At 41.8% G+C, this 23957-nt stretch overlaps 1 pseudogene; it reads left to right on the plus strand.

Moving 5' to 3' along the window:
* The first annotated feature begins 12469 nt into the window (after window positions 1-12469).
* On the plus strand, window positions 12470-15047 carry LOC136153680 (zinc finger and BTB domain-containing protein 17 pseudogene; annotated as a pseudogene).
* The last annotated feature ends 8910 nt before the right edge of the window (window positions 15048-23957 follow it).

Consider the following 23957-nt stretch of genomic DNA (forward strand, 5'->3'; position numbering starts at 1 on the left):
ATAAATTCGTATGATCGTCTGAAGAGAAGCACAAAAAGCAATTGACAAAATACAACATTTCATGATAAAAATTCCTCCAAAAGTGGTGTATAAGAAACATATCTCAACATAATAAGGACCTCATATGACAGCCCATAGGTAACATCATACTCAAGAGTGAAAAGTTAAAAGCTTTTTCTCTAAGAACAAAAGCAAGATAGACAGAAACAAGATGGAGGAGGAGCAGTTGGACACGGAGTACATCTCTCTCCATGGATACATCAGGAATACACCTACAAAGACAGAAGTGCATGCAGAGCACCAGCCAAGAGCGGGCAGAAGTACTTGACCACCAGAAAAGAATATATAGAACCACACAAAACTCAGTAGGATGAAGGAACAAGAGGGAAAAATGGCAGAGTTAGTAGACTGGACTTGCCCTCAGCAGGTGGGGGAACTGAAGCAGGGGTCCGATCCCCACATCTGGGCAATTGTTTGGGTCAGGGGAGACACATTTGAGGCTGAGAGTGAAGCAGCTGATCGATGACAGCATAAATAGAGTGAGAATCACAGACAGTCCTTGCCACAGTCATACATACCCCGGACAGGGACACAGGTCCCTAGAAGGCACAGTGGCTGGGAGCTGGAGCATAGGGATTATGGAGCAATCACAGGGCGAGATTTGCTGTTGACTGCAGGGAAACGGCCTGAGGAGATGTAAGGGAGGAGATTGTGGCAGGAAATGCCTGTTGGAGAAAAGCCAGGCAGCCATGGAAGCAAGGTGATACTCTTGAGTCATGAATAGGGGGTGGAGTCATCACTTTAGTCTCTCTCTCCCCACACACAAACACCAGCAGCTGAACAATAGAGAGGCTGGCCTTTCAAGCACCTGACACATGGAAAAACAGAGAAGGATCCCACCCACTGTGCCCCTTTAAGTGCCTGATGCACCAAACACCTGAGTAGGACCCACGGTGGGGGGGGGGGCACTTTATGTGCCTGATGCACACCAAGCAACAGAAAAGGACCCCAGGAAGGGGAGCCCCCTAAGTGTCTGAACCGGTGGAGCAATGGAAAAGAACTAGCCAAAGAAGCTTTCTGATTACCAGTTGCCAAAAGCTAGAAAAAGACTCTGATTGTGCCATAGCTCCTGTGGCTGAGGCAACCCAAGATCTCGCACATTTGGGGTCGCCAGGGCCCCCATGACCCATGCAGCTGTGCCACCTTCACGCAAATCCTCACTGGGGTTTAGTTCAGTTCAGTTGTTCAGTCATGTCCAATTCTTTGTGACCCCATGGACTGCAGCACACCAGGTTTCCCTGTCCATCACCAACTCATGGAGCTTGCTCAAAGTCATGCCCGTCAAGTTGGTGATGACATCCAACCATCTCATCCGCTGTTGTCACTTCTCCTGGCGTCACTCTTTCCCAGTATCGGTCTTTTCCAGTGAGTCACTTCTCATCAGGTGGCCAAAGTATTAGCACTTCAGCTTCAGCATCAGTCTTTCCAATGAATATTCAGGACTGATTTCCTTTAAGATTGACTGGTTTGATCTCCTTGCAGTCCAAGGGACTCTCAAGAGTCTTCTCCAACACCACAGTTCAAAAGCATCAGTTCTTTGGCACTCAGCTTTCTTTATGGTCCAACTCTCACATCCATACATGACTACTGGAAAAACCACAGCTTTAGATAATACAGACCTTTGTTAGCAAAGTAATGTCTCTGTTTTTTAATATGCTATCTGGGTTTGCCATAGCCTTTCTTCCAAGGAGCAAGCATCTTTTAATTTCATGGATGCAGTCACCATCTGCAGTGATTTTGGAGCCCAAGAAAATAAAAGACTCTCACTGTTTCCCCATCTATTTGCCATGAAGTGATGGGACCAGATGCCATGATCTTCATTTTTTAAATGTTGAGCTTTAAGCCAGCCTTTTCACTTTCCTCTTTCACTTTCATCAAGTGGCTCTTCAGTTCCTCTTTCCTTTCTGTGATAAGGGTGGTGTCATCTGCATACCTGAGGTTATTGTTATTTCTCCCCACAATCTTGATTCCAGCTTGTACTTCATTGAACCTGGCGTTTCACATGATGTACTCTGCATATAAGTTAAATAAGCAGGATAACATTATACAGCCTTGATGTACATCTTTCCTGATTTGGAACCAGTCCATTGTTCCATGTCTGGATCTAACTGTTGCTTCTTGACAGGAGGCAGGTAAGATGGTCTGGTATTCCCATCTCTTTAAGAATTTTCCAGAGTTTGTTGTGATTCACAGCATCAAAGGATTTGGTATAATCAATAAGGCAGAAGTAGATGTTTACCTGGAACTCTCTTGGTTTTTCTATGATCCACTGGATGTTGGGAATTTGATCTCTGGTTCCTCTGCCTTTTCAAACTCCAGCTTCAACATCTGTAAGTTCATGATTCATATACTGTTAAGGCCTGGCTTGGAGAATTTTGAGCATTACTTTGCTAGCGTGTGAGATGAGTGCAATTGTGTGGTAGTTTGAGCATTCTTTGGCATTGCCTTTCTTTGGGATTGGAATGAAAACTGCCCTTTTCCAGTCCTGTGGCCACTGCTGAGTTTTCCAAATTTGCTGGCATACTGAGTGCAGCACTTTCACACCATCATCTTTTAGGACTTCAAATAGCTCACCTGAAATTTCATCACCCCCACTAGCTTTGACTTTGTTCCTAGTGACAATTCCTAATGCCCACTTGACTTCACAATCCAGGATGTCTGGCTCTAGGTGAGTGATCACACCATCGTGGTTATCTGGGTCATGAAGATCTTTTTTGTATAGCTCTTCTGTATATTCTTCCCACCTCTTCTTAATATCTTCTGCTTCTGTTAGGTCCATACCATTTCTGTCCTTTATTGTGACCATCTTTGCGTGAAATGTTCCCTTGGTATTTCTAACTTTCTTGAAGAGGTCTCTAGTATTTCCCCTTCTATTTTTTCCCTCTATTTCTTTGCATTGATCACTGAGGAAGGCTTTTTTTATCTCTCCTTGCTATACCTTGGAACTCTGCATTCAGATGGGTATAGCTTTCCTTTTTTCCTTTGCCTTTCACTTCTCTTCTTTTCTCAGCTATTTGTAAGGCTTTGTCAGACAACCATTTTGTATTTTTGCATTTCTTTTTCTTGGGGATGGTCTTGGTCACTGCTTCCTGTACAATGTCATGAACCTCTGTCCATAGATATTCAGGCACTCTGTCTCTCAGATCTAATCTCTTGAATCTGTTTGTAACTTCCACTGTATAGTTGTAAGGAATTTAATTTAGGTCATACCGGAATGGCCTAGTGGTTTTCCCTATTTTCTTCAATTTAAGTTTGAATTTGTAATAAGGACTTCATGATCTGAGCCACAGCCAACTCCTGATCTTGTTTTTGCTGACTGCATATAGCTTCTCCTAGAGAAGAAAATTGCAACCCACTCCAGTATTCTTGCCTAGAGAATCCTGTGGACAGCGGAGCCTGGTGGACTATTGTCCATAGGGTCACATGAAGTCAAACACGACTGAAGCAACTTAGCCTGCATGCATGCATTGGAGAAGGAAATGGCAATCCACTCCAGTAATCTTGCCTGGAGAATCCCAGGGACGGAGGAGCCTGGTGGGCTGCTGTCTATGGGGTCGCACAGAGTCTGACACGACTGAAGCGACTTAGCTGCAGCAGCAGCAGTAGCAGCAGAGCTTCTCCATCTTTGGCTGCAAAGAATATAATCAATCTGATTTCAGTATTGACTATCTGGTGATGTCCATGTGTAGAGTCATCTCTTGTGTTACTGGAAGAGGGTGTTTGCTATGACCAGTGTGTTCTCTTGGCAAAATTCTGTTAGCCTTTGCCTTATTCTAATTTGTACTCCAAGGCCAAACTTGTCTGTTACTCCAGGTATCTCTTGACTTCCTACTTTTGCATTCCAATCCCCTATGATCAAAAGGACCTTTTATTGGTGTTAGTTCTAGAAGGTCTTGTAGGTCATCATAGACCTACTTCAGCTTCTTCAGCATTAGTGGTTGGGGCATAGACTTTGATTTCTGTGGTATTGAATGGTTTGTCTTGGAAATGAACAGAGATCATTCTGTCATTTTTGAGATTGCACTCACTGGGGTAGAGCTTCCATAGGCTAGAAAACTTCCTGTGCACGTGGGATCGCTTTGGTCATATCCAACTCCTTGCAACCCTGTGGATTATGGTCTGCCAGGCTTCTCTGTCTGGGGGATTTTCCAGGCAAAAATACTGAAGTGGGTTGCCATACCCTTCTCAGTTCAGCTCAGTAGCTCAGTTGTGTCCGACTCTTTGCGATCCCATGAATTGCAGCACGCCAGGCCTCCCTGTCCATCACCAACTCCCGGAGTTTACTCAAACTCATGTCCATCGAGTCGGTGATACCATCCAGCCATCTCATTCTCTGTCGCAAGTCAGGGATGCCATCCACCCATCTCATCCTCTTTCGTCCCATTCTCCTCCTGCCCCCAATCCCTCCCAGCATCAGGGTCTTTTCCAATGAGTCAACTCTTCGCATGAGGTGGTCAAAGTATTGGAGTTTCAGCTTCAGCATCAGTCCTTTCAATGAACACCCAGGACTGATACCCTTCTAGAGCACCATATTTCCTGCTGCCCTAGCCACCAACTCCCCTGAGTACTTGGTGCTGCCAGGGCCTCTGCAACCCAAGCAGCTGCACCACCTCCACACCTGGAACTCACTGGAGCAGACCCAAGTCCTCCAGGACAGCCTCTGGAGCAAACCCCTGTGACAACCAACAGGTAGAGGTGGAGATCAAACCACAGTTGAAACCAGGGGCAGTGTGCTAAGGAAGAGGACACAAAACCTTCCCACCAGTTGCAGATTAAATCCACATGATCAACTAGGCAGAATCTGTGTCTGTGAAATACATAAAAGGACATTGTGAATTCTCACAAAAGAAAACGCACTGGTTCTGATAGCTGTGGACATTGGAGGCAAGAACACACAGAAGTAGAACAAGATTAGAGTCTGAATTGCCTGCACAGCAGGTTCAGAGACCAGCCCAGTGTTAGAGGGCATCCTAGGGAGGCGAGGTGGACTGTGACTCCCAGCAAGGGAAAGGACGCTGACAGCAGAGACTCAAGAAAAACATTTATTATTCTTATATTTTGAATTGTTCTGTAGTTTCTCCTGGATTTTTTTTTCATTTTTTCTCTTTTTCCCCCTTTTTTAAAACTCTCTTGTTGTTGTCAATTGTATTTGTGCTATTAAATCTGTTTAAGCTTTTGAGAATTTTTTTCATCACGCTTTTTGTTCTGTTATTAACTTCTGCCCCTATGTTGGCTTTTTGCAATTCTGTGGAATTTTTCTTTTTTTTCCCCTCTTTATTCTTAATTTAAATTTTTTAAATTTATTATCATTTTTTCTACATTTATTCCTTTGTTTGCTTTTCTTATGTTCTTTTCCCCTTGCAGTTAATCATTAATATATATAAATCTTCTTTATTTACCCATACTTAACTTTGTATTTCTATTATTTCTTTCCTATCTTTTTATCACCATATTTATTAGTTTGCTTTGTTTTCGTTGCTTTATTCCGCAGTTGGCACCTTACCTTACTTTTGTTTTCCAGTTTGTGCTTTAGTTAGTTTTGTTTCTAAGTGGTGGGTATCATTTTTGGTTTCCTTTGTTCACCAGGTCAATCTATTGCGCACTTTTTTTTTTTTGGACTGTTTTGACTTTGTATATGGGTGTGTATGTATGTGTGTATATTTCATTATTTTAGTTATTATGTGCCTGATTTTGTAATTGCCATTTGTCTAGGGGTGTGTCTTTTGTTTCTCTTTTGGGGTATTTGTTTTAATCCCATTTAATGCCATAACAAACCACCTGTGGAATCTCCATTCATGATCAGAGATCAAGCCCTGAGCCTCTAAGTGAGAGTGCTGACTCCAAGACCCTAGACTACCAGAGAACTCTTAACCCTAGGAAGTATCAAATACTGAGAACTCCCACAAAGGCAACCACCTGTATACAAGGCCTGGCATCACTCAACTGCCAGTAGGACCTTGTGGAGGACTCCTCATACAAACAACAAACAAGACAAAAATGCAGACACAATCATCAGCAGACAGGTTTACCACCTCACTCAGCCCTGCCCATCAGAGAAAAAGAAAACTCACTTCCTCCCACCAGGACAGAAACACAAGTCACACCCTACTCAAAGATAACACAAACCTCTGGACCAAACTTAGGAGGGCAGACACTAAAATAAAGAAACAATTCAACCTTGAAGCCTGAGAAAAGGAGATCTCAAACACAATAAGTTTTTAAAAAGATAATGAAAAGGCAGAGAAATATGGCACAAATGAAGGAACAACCTAGAAACACACAAGTCCAAATAAGTGAAGGGGAAATAGGCAAACTACCTGAAAAAGAATTCAGAATAATGATAGTAAAGATGATATACAATCTTGAAAATAGAATGGAGAAAGTGTAAGAATCAATTAAGAAAGACCTAGAAGAATTAAAGACTAAACATACAGAAACAAACCACACAATTACAGAAATTAAAGATACTCTAGAAAGAATCAATAGCAGAATATCTGAAGCAGAAGAACGAATCAGCGAGCTGGAAGATAGAATGGTAGAAATAATTGCTGAAGGGCAGAATAAAGTAAAAAAGAGTGAAAAAGACAGATGAGAGTCTCAGAGACCTCTGTAACCATATTAAACACACAACATTCGAATTATAGGGGTCCCAGAAGAAGAGACAAGGAAAGGGTATGAGAGAATTTTTGAAGAGATTGTAGATGAAACTTTCCCCAACATGGAAAAGGAAATAGTCAATCAAGTCCAAGAATCTCAGAGTCCCATACAGGATGAACCCAAGGAGAAACACACTAAGACACATACTAATCAAACTAACAAAGATTAAACACAAAGCAAGAATATTAAATGCAACAAGGAAAATAACAAGTAACATACAAGGGAAACCCCATATAGTTAACAGCTGTTCTTTCAGTGGAAACTCTGCAGGCCAGAGGGGAATAACAGGATATATTTAAAGTACTGAAAGGGAAAAATCTACAACAAAGATTACTCTACTCAGCAAGGATCTCATTCAAAATTGGAGAAATCAAAAGCTTTACAGACAAGCAAAACTTAAGAGAATATAGTACCACAAAACCAGCTTTACAACAAATGTTAAAGGGACTTAGATAGTCAGGAAATAGAAGAGAAGAAAAAGATCTACAAGAACAAGCCCCAAACAATTAAGAAAATGACAATAGGAACATATATATCAATAATTACTTTAAATGTAAATTGATTAAATGTTCCAACCCAAAGACACAGACTCGCTGAATGGATACAAAAATAAGACCGATATATATGTTGTCTACAAGAAACCCACCTCAGACCTCAATACACATGTAGACTGAAAGTGAAAGGATGGAAAAACATATTCCATGCAAATGGAAATCAAAAGAAATATGGAGTAACAATCTTCATATCAGACAAAATAGACCTTAGAATAAAGAATATTGCAAAAGATAATGAAGAACACTACATAATGATCAAGGAATCAATCCAAGAGGAAGACATCACAATTGTAAATATCAATGCACCCAACATAGGAGTACCTAAATACATAAGACAAACACTAACAGACATAAAAGGAGAAATTGACAGTAACATAATGACAGTAGGAGATTTTAACACCCCACTTACACCAATGGGCAGATCATCAAAAGAGAAAATTAATAAGGAAACACAAGTCTTAGATGACATATCAGACCAGATGAATCTCATGGATATCTTTAGGACATTCCATCTAAATGCAGAAGAATACACTTTCTTCTCAAGTGCACATGGAACATTCTCCAGGATAGACCACATCTTTTTTTTTTAAGACCACATCTTAGGTCACAAATCAAACCTCAGTAAATTTAAAAAATTGAAATCATATCAAGCATCCTTTCTGACCACATCACTATGAGACTAGATATCAATTACAAGAAAATAACTGTTAAAAAAAAAACACTAACACATGGAGATTAAACAATACATTTCTTTTTTAAACTTTATTTTATTTATTTATTTTAACTGGAGGCTAATTACTTAATGATATTGTAGTGGTTTTTGCCATACATGGACATGAATAAGCCATATGTGTACATGTATTCCCCATCCTGAACCTCCATCCCACCTCCCTCCCCATCCCATCCCTCAGGGTCATCCCAGTGCACCAGCCCTGAGCACCCTGTCTCATGCATCAAACTTGGACTGGTGATCTATTTCACATAGGATAATATACATGTTTCAATGCTTTTCTCTCAAATCATCCCACCCTCGCCTTCTCCCACAGAGTCCAAAAGTCTGTTCTTTACATCTGTGTCTCTTGCGCTCTCTCGCATATAGAGTCATCATTACCATCCTTCTAAATTCCATATATATGCATTAATATACTGTATTGGTGTTTTTCCTTCTGACTTACTTTGCTCTGTATAATAAGCTCCAGTTTCATCCACCTCATTAGAACTGATTCAAATGCATTCATTTTAATAGCTGAGTAATATTCCATTGTGTATATGTACCACAGCTTTCTTATCCATTCATATTTCTAAATAACAAGCTGGTTACTGAAGAAATCAAAAGGGAGATTAAAAAACTTCTAGAAGCAAATGTCAATGAAAACACAACAACTCAAAACCTATGGGATGTAGCAAAAGCATTTCTAAGAGGGAAGTTTATAACAATACAATCCTACCTCAAGAAACAAGAAAAATATTGAATAGAGAAGCTAACTCCACTCCTAAAATAAAAAGCCCAAAGGTAGAAGGATAGAAATCATAAAGATCAGAGCAGAAATAAATGAAAAGGAAATGAGAGAATTAATAGTCAAGATTAAGAAAACTAAAAGCTGGTTCTTTGAGATGAACAAAATTGACAAACTTTTAGTCAGACACATCAAGAAAAAATGAGAAAAGAGTCAAAATCAAAAAAATTAGAAATGAAAAAGGAGGGGTTACAACAGACAACACAGAAATAAAAAGGGACCATAAGAGACTATTATGAGCAACTATATGGCAATAAAATGGATAACCTAGAAGAAATGGACAGATTCTTAGAAAAGTTCAATCTTCTAAGACTGAACCAGAAAGAAATAGAAATCATGGGCAACCTAATCACAAGCACAGAAATCAAAACTGTGATAAAAAAATCCCCCAAAAAACAAAAGCCCAGGACCAGATGGCTTCACAGGAGAATTCTATCAAACATTTAGAGAAGAGTTAATGCCTAGCCTTCTGAAACTCCTTCAAAAAATTGCAAAGGAAGGAATACTTCCATATTCATTCTATGAGGCCACCATCACCCTGACACCAAAGCCAGACAAAGACAACACAAAAAAAGAAAATTGCAGACCAATATCACTGATGAACATAGATGCAAAAATCCTCAACAAAATTCTAGCAAACAGAATTCAACAACACATTAAAAAGCTCATACGCCATGATCAAGTTGGGTTTATTCCAGGAATGCAAGAATTCTTTAATATATGCAAATCAATCAATGTGATACACCATATTAGCAAATTGAAAGGTAAAACCCATATGATCATCTCAATAGATGCAGAAAAAGCCTTTGACAAAATTCAGCACCCATTTATGATTAAAACCCTTCCAAAAATGGGCATAAAAGGAAATTACCTCAACATAGTAAAGTCCATATATGATAAGCCCACAGCAAACATAATTCTCAATAGTAAAAATTTGAAAGTATTCCCTCGAAGATCAGGAACAAGACAAGAGTGTCCTCTCTCACCACTATTATTCAAATAGTTTGGGGAGTCCTAACTACAGCAGTCAGGGAAGAACAAGAAATAAATGGAATCCAGATCAGAAAAGAAGAAGTAAAGTTCTCACTGATTGCAGATGACATGATACTATACATGGAAAACCCTAAAGATACTATCAGAATATTACTAGAGCTAATCAGTGAATTTAGCGAAGTTTCAGGATACAAAATCAATACACAAAAATCACTTGCATTCCTATATACTAACAATACAAAATCAGAAAGAGAAATTAAGGAATCAATCCCATTCAGCATTGCAACAAAAAAGAATAAAATATTTAAGAATAAATCTACCTAAGGAGACAAAAGAAATGTACACAGAAAAGTATAAGATACTGATTTAAAAAGTCAAAGATGGTATAAAGAGATGGAGAGATATTCCATGCTCCTGGGTATGAAGGATCAATACTGTGAAAATGACTATACTACAACATGCAATCTACAGATTTAATGCAATTCTTATCAAATTACCAATGGCATTTTTCACAGAACTAGAACAAAAAATTTCACAATTCATATGGAAACAGAAAATACCCCAAATAACCAAATCAGTCTCGAGAAAGAAGAGTGGAGCTGGAGAAATCAATCTTCCTGACTTCAGATTATACAACAAAGCTACAGTCATCAAGGCAATATAGTACTGACACAAAACCAGAAATAGAAACCAATGGAACAAGACAGAGAGCCCAGAAATAAACCCATGCACCTATGGATACCATATTTTTGACAAAGGAGGCAAGACTACACAATGGGGCAAAGACAGCCTCTTCAATATGTGGTACTGGGAAAACTGGACAACTTCATGTAAAAGAATGAAATTAGAACACTTCCTAACACCACACACACAAAGATAAACTCAAAATGGATTAAAGACCTAAATGTAAGACCAGAAACTATAAAACACTTTGAGGAAAATGTAGGCAGAACACTCAATGACATAAATCAAAGCAAGATCCTCTATGACCCACCTCCTAGAGTAATGGAAATAAAACAAAAATAAACAAGTGGGACCTAATTAAACATAAAAGTTTTGCACAGCAAAGGGAACTATAAGTAAGATGAAAAGACAAAATTCAGAATGGAAGAAAATAATAACAAATGAAACAACTGACAAAGGATTAATTTCAAAAATATACTAGCAGCTCATACAACTCGATACCAGAAAAACAAACAACCCAATCAAAAAGTGCGGAAAAGACCTAAATAGACATTTCTCCAAAGAAGGCATATCAGTTCAGTTCAGTTGCTCAGTTGTGTCCGACTCTTTGCAGCCCCATGAACTGCAGCACGCCAGGCCTCCCTGTCCATCACCAACTGCTGGAGTTTACCCAAACTCATGTCCATTGAGTTGGTGATGCCATTCAACCATCTCATCCTCTGTCATCCCCTTCTCCTCCTGCCCTCAATCTTTCCCAGCATCAGGGTCTTTTCAAATGAGTCAGCTCTTCGCATCAGGTGGCCAAATATTGGAGCTTCATTCTCAACATTAGTCCTTCCAATGAACACCCAGGACTGATCTCCCCCAGGATGGACTGGCTGGATCTCCTTGCAGTCCAAGGGACTCTCAAGAGTCTTCTTCAAGACCACAGTTCAAAAGCATCAATTCTTCAGCACTCAGCTTTATTTATAGTCCAACTCTCACATCCATACATGACTACTCAAAAAACCATAGCCTTGACTAGATGGACTTTTGTTGGCAAAGTAATGTCTCTGCTTTTTAATATGCTGTCTAGGTTGGTCATAACTTTCCTTCCAAGAGGTAAACACCTCTTAATTTCATGGCTGCAGTCACCATCTGCAGTGATTTTGGAGCCCCAAAAGTAAAGTCTGCCACTGTTTCCACTGTTTGCCCATCTATTTCCCATGAAGTGATGGGACCTGATGCCATGATCTTAGTTTGCTGAATGTTGAGCTTTAAGCCAACTTTTCCACTCTCTTCTTTCACTTTTATCAAGAGGTTCTTTAGTTCTTCTTCACTTTCTGCCACAAGGGTGGCACAAAGGTGGTGCATATCTGAGGTCATTGATATTCCTCCCAGCAATCTTAATTCCAGCTTGTGCTTCCTCCAGCCCAGCGTTTCTCATGATGTACTCTGCATATAAGTTAACTAAGCAGGGGACAATATACAGCCTTGACGTACTCCTTTTCCTATTTGGAACCAGTCTGTTGTTCCATGTCCAGTTCTAACTGTTGCTTCCTGACCTGCATACAGGTTTCTCAAGAGGCAGGTCAGGTGGTCTGGTGTTCCCATCTCTTTCAGAATTTTCCACAGTTTATTGTGATCCACACAGTCAAAGGCTTTGGCATAGTCAATGAAAAGGCAAAAAGGTAGGACACTGAAAGATGAACTCCTCAGGTTGGTAGGTGCTCAATATGCTACCGGAGATCAGTGGAGAAATAACTCCAAAAAGAATGAAGGGATGGGGCCAAAGCAAAAACAACGCCCCGTTGTGGATATGACTGGTGATAGAAGCAAGGTCCAATGCTGTAAAGAACAATATTGCATAAGAACCTGGAATGTGAGCTGGGAAGCCAGCGAGGTCGGTTCCGCCCGACTCTAACGTGGCGGCGCCCTTTGTCTGCTCTGAAGTGCCGTCCCAGGCCTTCTCGCGGCCGTGATGCACCTCCCTCTGCGGTGGGGTCCCAGGACATGGCAGGTAATGAGCTGGAGGAGGAGAGTCAAGCTGGAGTTTCCCCAGACAAACTGTTGGAACAGAGTAGCCTGGACTACTTGGAAATCTGAGCCATGGATTTTCCCCAGCACAGCCAACACGTCTTGGAGCAGCTGAACCAGCAGCGGCAACTGGGACTTTTGTGCTACTGCACTTTTGTGGTGGACGGTGTTGACTTTAAGGCTCATAAAACAGTGCTGGTGGCCTGCAGCGAATACTTCAAGATGCTCTTCGTGGACCAGAAGGATGTGGTGCACCTGGACATCAGTAACGCGGCAGGCCTGGGGCAGGTGCTGGAGTTTATGTACACAGCCAAGCTGAGCCTGAGCTCTGAGAATATGGATGATGTGCTGGCCGTGGCCAGCTTCCTGCAGATGCAGGACATCATCACGGCCTGTCACACCCTCAAGTCACTGGGTGAGCCGGCTGCCAGCCCTGGGGAGACTATGGAGGCCTCAGCCACGGAAGTGGGGGACAAGAGAGCCAAAGAGGAGAAGGCTGCTGCCACTGCGCTGAGTGAGCTGGACCCGGCTAGGAGCAGTCCGCCCACGGGCCCAGGCTGGGAGCCCAAGGAGGAGCACGGTGGCCAGGCCGAGAGCACAGGCAGCGGTGCAGAGCAGACGGAGAAGGCAGATGCTCCCCGGGAGCCTGTGGAGCTCAAGCCGGACCCCACGAGTGGCATGGCTGCTGCTGAGGCTGAGGCTGCCTTGTCAGAGAGCTCAGAGCAAGAAATGGAGGTGGAGCCAGCCAGGAAGGGAGAAGAGCGAGAGGAGGAGGAGGGCGCCGCGCCCGCGGTGGTCAAGGAAGAGGGGCCGCCACTGGAGAAGGGCGAGGCCCCAGAGGAGAGTGAGGAGTCGGCCAGCACGGACTCGGGCCAGGAGCTCGGCGCTGAGGCGCAAGGCCTGCGCTCGTGCACCTACGGCGACCGCATGGAGTCCAAGTCCTACGACTCCGTCATCCACAAGTGCGAGGACTGTGGGAAGGAGTTCACGCACACCGGGAACTTCAAGCGGCACATCTGCATCCACACGGGCGAGAAGCCGTTCTCGTGGTGGGAGTGCAGCAAGGCCTTCTCTGACCCAGCCGCCTGCAAGGCCCACGAGAAGACACACAGCCTGCTGAAGCCCTATGGCTGCGAGGAGTGCGGCAAGAGCTACCGGCTTATCAGCCTGCTGAACCTGCACAAGAAGCGGCACTCGGGCGAGGCGCGCTACCGCTGCAAGGACTGTGGCAAGCTCTTCACCACGTCGGGCAATCTCAAGCGGCACCAGCTGGTGCATAGCGGTGAGAAGCCCTACCAGTGCGACTACTGCGGCCGTTCCTTCTCTGACCCCACTGTCAAAGATGCGCCACCTGGAGACGCACGACACCGACAAGGAGCACAAGTGCCCGCACTGCGACAAGAAGTTCAACCAGGTGGGTAATCTGAAGGCCCACCTGAAGATCCACATCGTCGATGGGCCCCTCAAGTGCCGGGAGTGTGGAAAGCAGTTCACCACCTCAGGAAACCTGAAGCGGCACCTGTGGATCCACAGCGGGGAGAAACCCTACGTGTGTGTCCACTACCAGCGGCAGTTCGCTGACCCCGGCGCCCTGCAGCGGCACGTTCGCATTCACGCGGGTGAGAAGTCATGCCAGTGCGTTATGTGCGGCAAAGCCTTCACCCAGGCCAGCTCTCTCATCGCCCATGTGCGCCAGCACACCGGGGAGAAGCCCTACGTCTGTGAGCGCTGCGGCAAGAGATTCATCCAGTCCAGCCAGTTGGCCAATCATATCCGCCACCATGATAATATTCGCCCCCACAAGTGTAGCGTGTGTAGTAAGGCCTTTGTGAACATGGGGGACCTGTCTAAGCACATCATTATCCACACTGGAGAGAAGCCCTACCTGTGTGACAAGTGTGGTCGCGGCTTCAGTCGGGTGGACAACCTTCACTCCCATGTGAAGACTGTGCACCAGGGCAAGGCCGGCATCAAAATCCTGGAGCCAGAGAAGGGCGGTGAGGTTAGTGTGGTCACTGTCGATGACATGGTCACGCTGGCCACTGAGGCACTGGCAGCAATGGCTGTCACGCAGCTCACGGTGGTGCCAGTAGGGGCCGCAGTGACTGCCGATGAGACTGAAGTCCTTAAAGCCGAGATCAGCAAAGCTGTGAAGCAAGTGCAGGAAGAAGATCCCAACACCCATATTCTCTATGCCTGTGATTCCTGCGGGGATAAGTTCCTGGACACCAACAGCCTGGCCCAGCACGTGCGGATCCACACAGCCCAGGCACTGGTCATGTTCCAGAAGGATGCGAACGTCTACCAGCAGTATGGGCCGGGCAGCACGTGGCCGGCCGGGCAGGTGCTGCAGGCCGGGGAGCTGGTTTTCTGCCCTCGGTTGGGGCGATGGGCAGCCTGCTCTGGCAGAGACAGCCCCCACTGCCCCTGAATGTCCACCGCCTGCCGAGTGAGTAGGCGCCCCTCCTCCTATTTAAGGATGGATGGCACCCTAGAACTGAGAAGGGTGACCCCATTCCCTAGAGAGAATAAATTTGATTATTTTCTAAAAAAAAAAAAAAAAGAACCTGGAATGTTAGGTCCATGAAACAAGGCAAACAAAGCAAACAGGAGATGGCAAGAGTGAACGTCGACATTTTAGGAATCAGTGAACTAAAATGGACTGGAATGGTTGAATTTAATTTAGATGATCATATTATCTACTTCTGTGGGCAGGAATCCCTTAGAAGAAATGGAATATCCATCATAATCAACAAAAGAGTCCAAAATACAGTACTTAAGTGCAATCTCAAAAACAACAGAATGATCTCTGTTCGTTTCCAAGGCAAACCATTCAATATCACTGTAATCCAAGTCTATGCCCCGACCAGTAATGCTGAAGAAGCTGAAGTCGAACGGTTCTATGAAGACCTACAAGACCTTCTAAAACTAACACCCAAAAAAGATGTCTTTTTCATTATAGGGGACTGGAATGCAAAAGTAGGAAGTCAAGAAACACCTGGAGTAACAGGCAAATTTTGCCTTGGAGTACAGAATGAAGGAGGGCAAAGGCTAATAAAGTTTTGCCAAGAGGACACAGGGGTCATAGCAAACACCCTCTTCCACAACATGGACTCTACACATGGACATCACTAGATGGTCAACACCGAAATCAGATCGATTATATTCTTTGCAGCCAAAGATAGAGAAGCTCTATTCAGTCAGCAAAAACAAGACTGGAATCTGGCTGGCTCAGATCATGAACTCCTTATTGCCAAATTCAGACTTAAATTGAAGAAAGTAGGGAAAACCACTAGACTATTCAGGTATGACCTAAATCAAACCCTTATGATCATTCAGTGGAAGTGAGAAATAGATTTAAGGGACTAGATCTGATAGACAGAGTGCCTGATGAACTATGGACGGAGGTTCGTGACATTGTACAGGAGACAGGGATCAAGACCATCCCCAAGAAAAAGAAATGCAAAAATGCAAAATGGTTGTCTGAGGAGACTTTACAAATAGCTGTGAAAAGGAGAGAAGCAAAAAGCAAAGGAGAAAAGGAAAGATATACCCATTTGAATGCAGAGTTCCAAAGAATACCAAGGAGACATATAGATGGCTAACAAATACATGAAAAGTTGCTCAACAATACTCATTATTTGAGAAATACAAACCAAAACTACAATGAGATATCACCTCACACCAATTCGAATGGCCATCATCAAAAAGTCTACAAATAATAAATGCTGGAGAGGGTGTGGAAAAAGAGAATGCTCTTGCACTATTGGTGGGAATATAAATTGATACAGCCACTATGGAAGATGGTATCAGTCAGTCAGTTCAGTCGTTCAGTCGTGTCCAACTCTTTGTGACCCCGTGGACTGCCTGGCTTCCCTGTCCAGCATTAACTCCTGGAGCCTACTCAAACTCATGTCCATCACTATGGAAGACGGTATGGAGATTCCTTTAAAAACTAGGAATAAAAGCACCATACGACCTGGCAACACTGCTCCTAGTCATATACCCTAAGGAGACCAAAACTAAAATAGACATATGTACCCCAATGTTCAATGCAGCACTATTACAATAACTAGAACATGAAGCAACCTACATGTCCATTGACAGGTGAATGGGGAAAGAAGCTGTAGTACATATATACAATGGAATATTACTCAGCCATAAAAAGGAACACATATGAGTTCATTCTAAATAGGTGGATGAACCTAGCGCTTACTATACAGAGTGAAGTATGTCAGAAAGAGAAAGATAAATATCGTACACTAATGCATATATATGGAATCTAGAAAGATGGTGCCGATGTATTTATTTGCAGGGCAACAATGGAAAAACAGACATCAAGAACAGCCTTATAAACATAGGGGTAGGTGGAGGAGAGGGTGAAATATATGAAGAGAGTAACATGGAAACTTACATTCAGTTCAGTTAAGTTGCTCAGTCATGTCCGACTCTTTGCAACCCCGTGAACCGCAGCACGCCAGGCCTCCCTGTCCATCACCAACTCCCGGAGTTTACTCAAGCTCATGCCCATCAAGTCGGTGATGCCATCCAGCCATCTCATCCTCTGTCAGCCCCTTCTCCTCCTGCCCCCAATCCATCAGGGTCTTTTCCAATGAGTCAACTCTTCACATGAGGTGGCCAAAGTACTGAAGCTTCAGCTTCTGCATCAGTCCTTCCAAAGAACACCCAGGACTGATCTCCTTTAAGATGGACTGGTTGGATCTCCTTGCAGTCCAAGGGACTCTCAAGAGTCTTCTCCAACACCACAGTTCAAAAGCATCAATTTTTTGGTGCTCAGCTTTCTTCACAATCCAACTCTCACATCCATACACGACCACTGGAAAAACCATAACCTTGACTAGGCGGACCTTTGTTGGCAAAGTAATGTCTCTGCTTTTTAATATGCTATCTAGGTTGGTCATAACTTTCCTTCTAAGGAGTAAGCGTCTTTTAATTTCATGGGTGCAGTCACCATCTGCAGCGATTTTGGAGCCCAGAAAAAGAAAGTCTACCACTGTTTCCACTGTTTGCCCATCTATTTGCTGTGAAGTGATGGGACCTGATGCCATGATCTTAGTTTTCTGAATATTGAGCTTTAAGCCAACTTTTTCACTCTCCTCTTTCACTTTCATCAAGAGGCCTTTTAGCTCCTCTTCACTTTCTGCCATAAGGGTGGTGTCATCTGCATATCTGAGGTTATTGATATTTCTCCTGGCAATCTTGATTCCAACTTGCGCTTCTTCCAGCCCAGCGTTTCTCATGATGTACTCTGCATATAAGTTAACTAAGCATGGTAACAATATACAGCCTTGACGTACTCCTTTTCCTATTTGGAACCAGTCTGTTGTTCCATGTCCAGTTCTAACTGTTGCTTCCTGACCTGCATATAGGTTTCTCAAGAGGCAGGTCAGGTGGTCTGGTGTTCCCATCTCTTTCAGGATTTTCCACAGTTTGTTGTGATCCACACAGTCAAAGGTTTTGGCATAGTCATAAAGCAGAAATAGATGTTTTTCTGGAACTCTTTTGCTTTTTTGATAATCCAGCAGATGTTGGCAATTTAATCTCTGGTTCCTCTGCCTTTTCTAAAACCAGCTTGAACATCTGGAAGTTCACGGTTCACATATTGCTGAAGCCTGACTTGGAGAATTTTGAGCATTACTTTACTAGCGTGTAAGATGAGTGCAACTGTATGGTAGTTTGAGCATTCTTTGGCATTGCCTTTCTTTGGGATTGGAATGAAAATTGACCTTTTCCAGTCCTGTGGCCACTGCTGAGTTTCCCAAATTTGTTGACATATTGACTGCAGCACTTTCACAGCATCATCTTTCACGATTTGAAATAGCTCAACTGGGATTCCATCACCTCCACTAGCTTTGTTCATAGTGATGCTTTCTAAGGCCCCCTTGACTTCACATTGCAGGATGTCTGGCTCTAGGTGAGTGATCACACAATCGTGATTATCTGGGTCATGAAGATCTTTTTTGTACAGTTCTTCTGTGTATTCTTCCCACCTCTTCTTAATATCTTCTGCTTCTGTTAGGTCCATACCATTTCTGTCCTTTATCGAACCCATCTTTGCATGAAATATTCCCTTGGTATCTCTAATTTTCTTGAAGAGATCTCTAGTCTTTCCCATCCTGTTGTTTTCCTCTATTTCTTTGCATTGATCGCTGAGGAAGGCTTTCTTATCTCTCCTTGCTATTCTTTGGAACTCTGCATTCAAATGGGAATATCTTTCCTTTTCACCTTTGCTTTTCACTTCTATTCTTTTCACAGCTATTTGTAAGGTCTCCTCAGACAACCATTTTGTGTTTTTGCATTTCTTTTCTGTGGGGATGGTCTTAATCTCTGTCTCTTGTACAATGTCATGAACCTCCCCCCACAGTTCATCAGGCACTCTATCAGATCTAGTCCCTTAAATTTATTTCTCACTTCCACTATATAGTCATAAAGGATTTGAGTTAGGTCTTACCTGAATGGTCTAGTGATTTTTCCCTACTTTCTTCAATTTAAGTCTGAATTTGGCAATAAGGAGTTCATGATCTGAGCCACAGTCCGCTCCCGGTCTTGTTTTTGCTGACTGTATAGAGCTTTTCCATCTTTGTCTGCAAAGAATATAATCAATCTGATTTCGGTGTTAACCATCTGGTGATGTCCATGTGTAGAGTCTTCTCTTGCATTGTTGGAAGAGGGTGTTTGCTATGATCTGTGCGTTCTCTTGGCAAAACTCTATTAGCCTTTGCCCTGCTTCATTCCGTACTCCAAGGCCAAATTTTCCTGTTACTCCAGGTGTTTCCTGACTACCTACCTCGCATTCCAAACTTACATTACCATATGTCAAATAGATAGGCAATGGGAACTGCTGTATTACTCAGGGAACTCAAACAGGGGCTCTGTATCAACTGAGAAGGGTGGGATGGGGAGGGAGATGGAAGGGAGGTTCAAGAGTGAGGGGACATATGCATACATATGGCTGATTTATGTTGATGTTTGACAGAAAACAACAAAATTCTGTAAAGTAAAAATAAATAAATTAAAAAGAAACAAACAAAAAGAGAAGATAAAGGTGCCCACTTTTCAATTCTTATTCAACTTTATATGATGTCCTAGCCAGAGCAATTAGGCCAGAAAAAGAAAAAAAAGTATCCAAATCAGAGAGGAAATAGTGAAACTGTCACTATTTGCAGATGATATGGTATTTTATACAAAAAAACCCTAAAGACACCAGCAAAAAACTTATAACAATAAACAAATTCTGTAAAGTTGTAGAAAGCAAAACCAACACACAGAAATTAGTTGAATTTCTATACATTATCAATGAACTACCTCAGAAAGAAATAGTAAAAGGCACATTTACAGCAATATCAAAAGGAATCCATATGTAGGAATAAACCTAACAAGGGAGATGATAGCTCTATACATTGAAAACTCTAACAGTCTGATTAAAGTAATTGAAGGAAGACTTAAGTGGAAAGGTATTTCGTGCTCATAGATTGGAAAAATAATATTAAAGTGTTCATACTGTCCAAAGCAATCTACAAATTGAATGCAATCCCTATCAAATGAAAATGGCATTTTTTCTTAGAAATAAGAAAAACAATTCTAAAATTTGCATGGAACCAGAAAAACACCCCAAATGGTAAGAGCAATATTAGTAAATAACAAATCTGGAGGCATCACACTTCCTGATTCCGAACTATATTACAAAGCCATATCCTCAAGGACCATCCAATGTTAATAATAAAAACAGAATGATATTGACATAAAACAGATACATAGTCCAGTGAAACTAAACAAACAGCCCAGAAATAAACCAAAGATATACTATCAACTAGTCTTTAAAAAGAATACCAGGAATATGTAATAGAGAAAGGGCTGTCGTTGTTCAGTCACTAAGTTATGTCTAACTCTGCAACTTCATGAACTGCAGCATGCCAGGCTTTCCTGTCCTTCACTGTCTCCCTGAGTTTGCTCAAACTCATCTCCATAGTGTCAGTGAGACCTTCCAGCTCTCTCATCCTCTGTCGCCCCCTTCTCCTCTTGCCGTAATCTTTGCCAACATCGGGATCTTTTCCAATGAGTCGGCTCTTCTTATCAGATGGCCAAAGTATTGGACCTTCAGCTTCGGCACCAATCCTTCCAAAGCATATTCAAGGTTGATTACCTTCAGGATTGACTGACTTGATCCACCTGCAGTCCAAGGGACTCTCAAGAGTCTTCTCCAGCACTACAGTTCGAAAGCATCAATTCTTCAGTGCTTAGCCTTCTTTATGGTCCAACTGTCACATGCATACATGACTAATGGAAAATACCATAGCTTTGACTAGATGGGTCTTGTCAGCAAAGTAATGTCTCTGTTTTTTAATACACAGTCTAAATTTGTCATAGCTTTTCTTCCAGGGAGCAAGTGTCTTTTAATTTAGTGGTTCCAGTCTGCAGTGATTTTGAAGCCCAAGAAAATTAAATCTGACACTGTTTCTAATCTCTTCGATAAATGGTGTTGGGAAGACTATATATCTATACGCACAAGAAAGAAACAAGACACCTATCTTACACCATTCACTAAAGTTAACTCAAAATGGATTAAAAACTTAAACTTAAGACCCAAAACCACAAAACTCCTTAAAAAAATAGGGGAAAACTCCTTAGCATTCATCTTGGCAATGATTTCAAGAATATGACACCAAAAGCACAGGCAATAAAAGTTAAACAGGTTGAACCACATCAGACTAAAAGGCTCTGCATAGAAAAGAAACAATCAACAAAATGATAAAGCAGGCTTTGAAATGGGAGCAAACTATCTATCTGATAAGAGGTCAGTATCCAAAATATACATATAAAAAATCCATATAATTCAATAGCAAAATCATGGCCAATAGATGGGGAAACAGTGGAAACAGTGGCTGACTTTATTTTTCTGGGCTCCAAAATCACTGCAGATGGTGATTACAGCCATGAAATCAAAAGACGCTTACTCCTTGAAAGGAAAGTTATGACCAACATAGACAACATATTAAAAAACAGAGACATTACTTTGTCAAGAAAGGTCCATCTAGTCAAGGCTATGGTTTTTCCAGTGGTCATGTATGGATGTGAGAGTTGGACTATAAAGAAAGCTGAGCATTGAAGAATTGATGCTTTTGAACTGTGGTGTTGGAGAAGACTCTTGAGAGTCCCTTGAACTGCAAGGAGATCCAACCAGTCCATCCTAAAGGAGATCAATCCTGGGTGTTCATTGGAAGGACTGATGTTGAAGCTGAAACTCCAATACTTTGGCCACCTGATGCGGAGAGCTGACTCATTTGAAAAGACCCTGATGCTGGGAAAGATTGAGTGCAGGAGGAGAATGGGATGACAGAGGATGAGGTGGTTGGATGACATCACCAACTCAATGGACATGGGTTTGGGTGGACTCTAGGAGTTGGTGATGGACAGGGAGGCCTGGCGTGCTGCAGTTCATGGGGTCGCTAAGAGTCAGACATGACTGAGTGACTGAACTGAACTGAACCCAATTTTTTGAATGGACAAAGGACCTGAATAAACAGTTTTCCAATGAAGACATAAATGACCAACAGGTATATGAAAAAGTATTCTACATAGCTAATCACCAGGGAAATGCAAATCAAAACCACAGTGAGATAACACCTCATATATATATAGTCACTCTGTATGAACGACTATTACCAAAAACACAAGAGAGAACAAGTGTTGGTGAGGGTTTAATGAAAAGCAAACCATTGTATACTGTTCATGGAAATGTAAATTGGTGAATCCATTATGGAAAATAATATGGAAGCTTCTCAATAAACTAAAAGTTGAATTATTGTATGACCCAACAATCCCACTACTGAGTATATATACAAAAGATATGGAAAAAATGAAATCATTATTTCAATGAGACATCTACACTGATATTTTCATTGCGGCATTATTTATCAAATGTAATATACATGTGGGTAAACATATGTAAATATATACATATAAACTGTATATTATTTAGCCTTATAAAAGGAGCAACAATATTGGTGACTTGGAGGATATTATGAAATATCCTAAATGAAGTAAGCCAGAGACAGAAAAACAAATACTGCATGACTTCACTTATATGTGGACTCTAAAACCATAGAACACACAGAATTAAAGAGTAGAACACTGATTTCCAGGGATTGGGGGGTGGGGAGATGGGGAGATGGTCAAAGATTACAAACATTCAATTATAAGATGAGTAATTTCTGGAGATCTAACATACACACCAAGGAAACCAGAATTGAAAGAGACACATGTACCCCCATGTTCATCGCAGCACTGTTTATAATAGCCAAGACATGGAAGCAACCTAGATGTCCATCGGCAGATGAATGGATAAGAAAGCTGTGATACATACACGCAATGGAATATTGCTCAGCTATTAAAAAGAATGCATTTGAATCAGTTCTAATGAGGTGGATGAAACTGGAGCCTCTTATAGAGTGAAGTAAGCCAGAAAGAAAAACACAAATACATTATATTAATACATATAGATGGAATTTAGAAAGATGGCAATGGTGACCCTATATGTGAGATAGCAAAAGAGACACAGATGTAAAGAACAGACTTTGGACTCTGTGGGAGAAGACGAGGGTGGGATGATATGAGAGAATAGCATTTAAACATGTATATTATCATATGTGAAGTCGATTGCCAGTTCAGGTTCGATGCATGAGGCATGGTGCTCGGGGCTTGTGCACTGGGATGACCCTGAGGGGTGGGATGAGGAGGGAGGTGGGAGGGGGTTTCAGGATGGGAACACATGTACACCATTGGTTGATTCATGTGAATGTATGGCAAAAACCACTACAATATCATAAAGTAATTAACCTCCAATTAAAATAAATAAATTTTTTAAAAAAAGAAAGAAAATGGTGTTGAGATGAGGAAATTATCCTCAGTTGTCTGTGTGGGTTCAATGTAATTACAAAGGTCCTTATGGGAGAAAAGGAAGAGGATCAAAGAAGACAAAGATGGCAGTGTGACAACAGAATCAGGGTCAGAGAAGGAAATAATGGAAGCAGAGGTCAGAGAGAAAAGAACTTTGAAGATGCTATACTGCTAACTTAGATGAGGGAGGAAGATACCACAAGCTAAGGAATGCATTTGCCTCTAAAGACTCCAGAGGACTACAGCCTTTGATTTTAGCCCCTTAAGATCCATTTCAGACTTCTGTTTTCCAGAACTGTAAGACAATCATTTGTGTAATTATTTGATAATAATTTATTATAGCAGCAATAGAAAACTAATACATTATAGTTCAATATAAATATATAAAATGTCTATAAATGTTTGTATAAATTTATATAAAAATATATAAAGATGTACACTAAGAAGTATCACCCACACCCTGACACCATCCACTCATTCCAACTTAAGCCCTATAAATAACTTTTTAAATTTCTTGTTCATTCAATCAATGTTCCTTTATGTAAATATGAGTATTTTC

Source organism: Muntiacus reevesi, chromosome X (genome assembly GCF_963930625.1).
Source record: "Muntiacus reevesi chromosome X, mMunRee1.1, whole genome shotgun sequence".
NCBI classification, from domain to species: domain Eukaryota; kingdom Metazoa; phylum Chordata; class Mammalia; order Artiodactyla; family Cervidae; genus Muntiacus; species Muntiacus reevesi.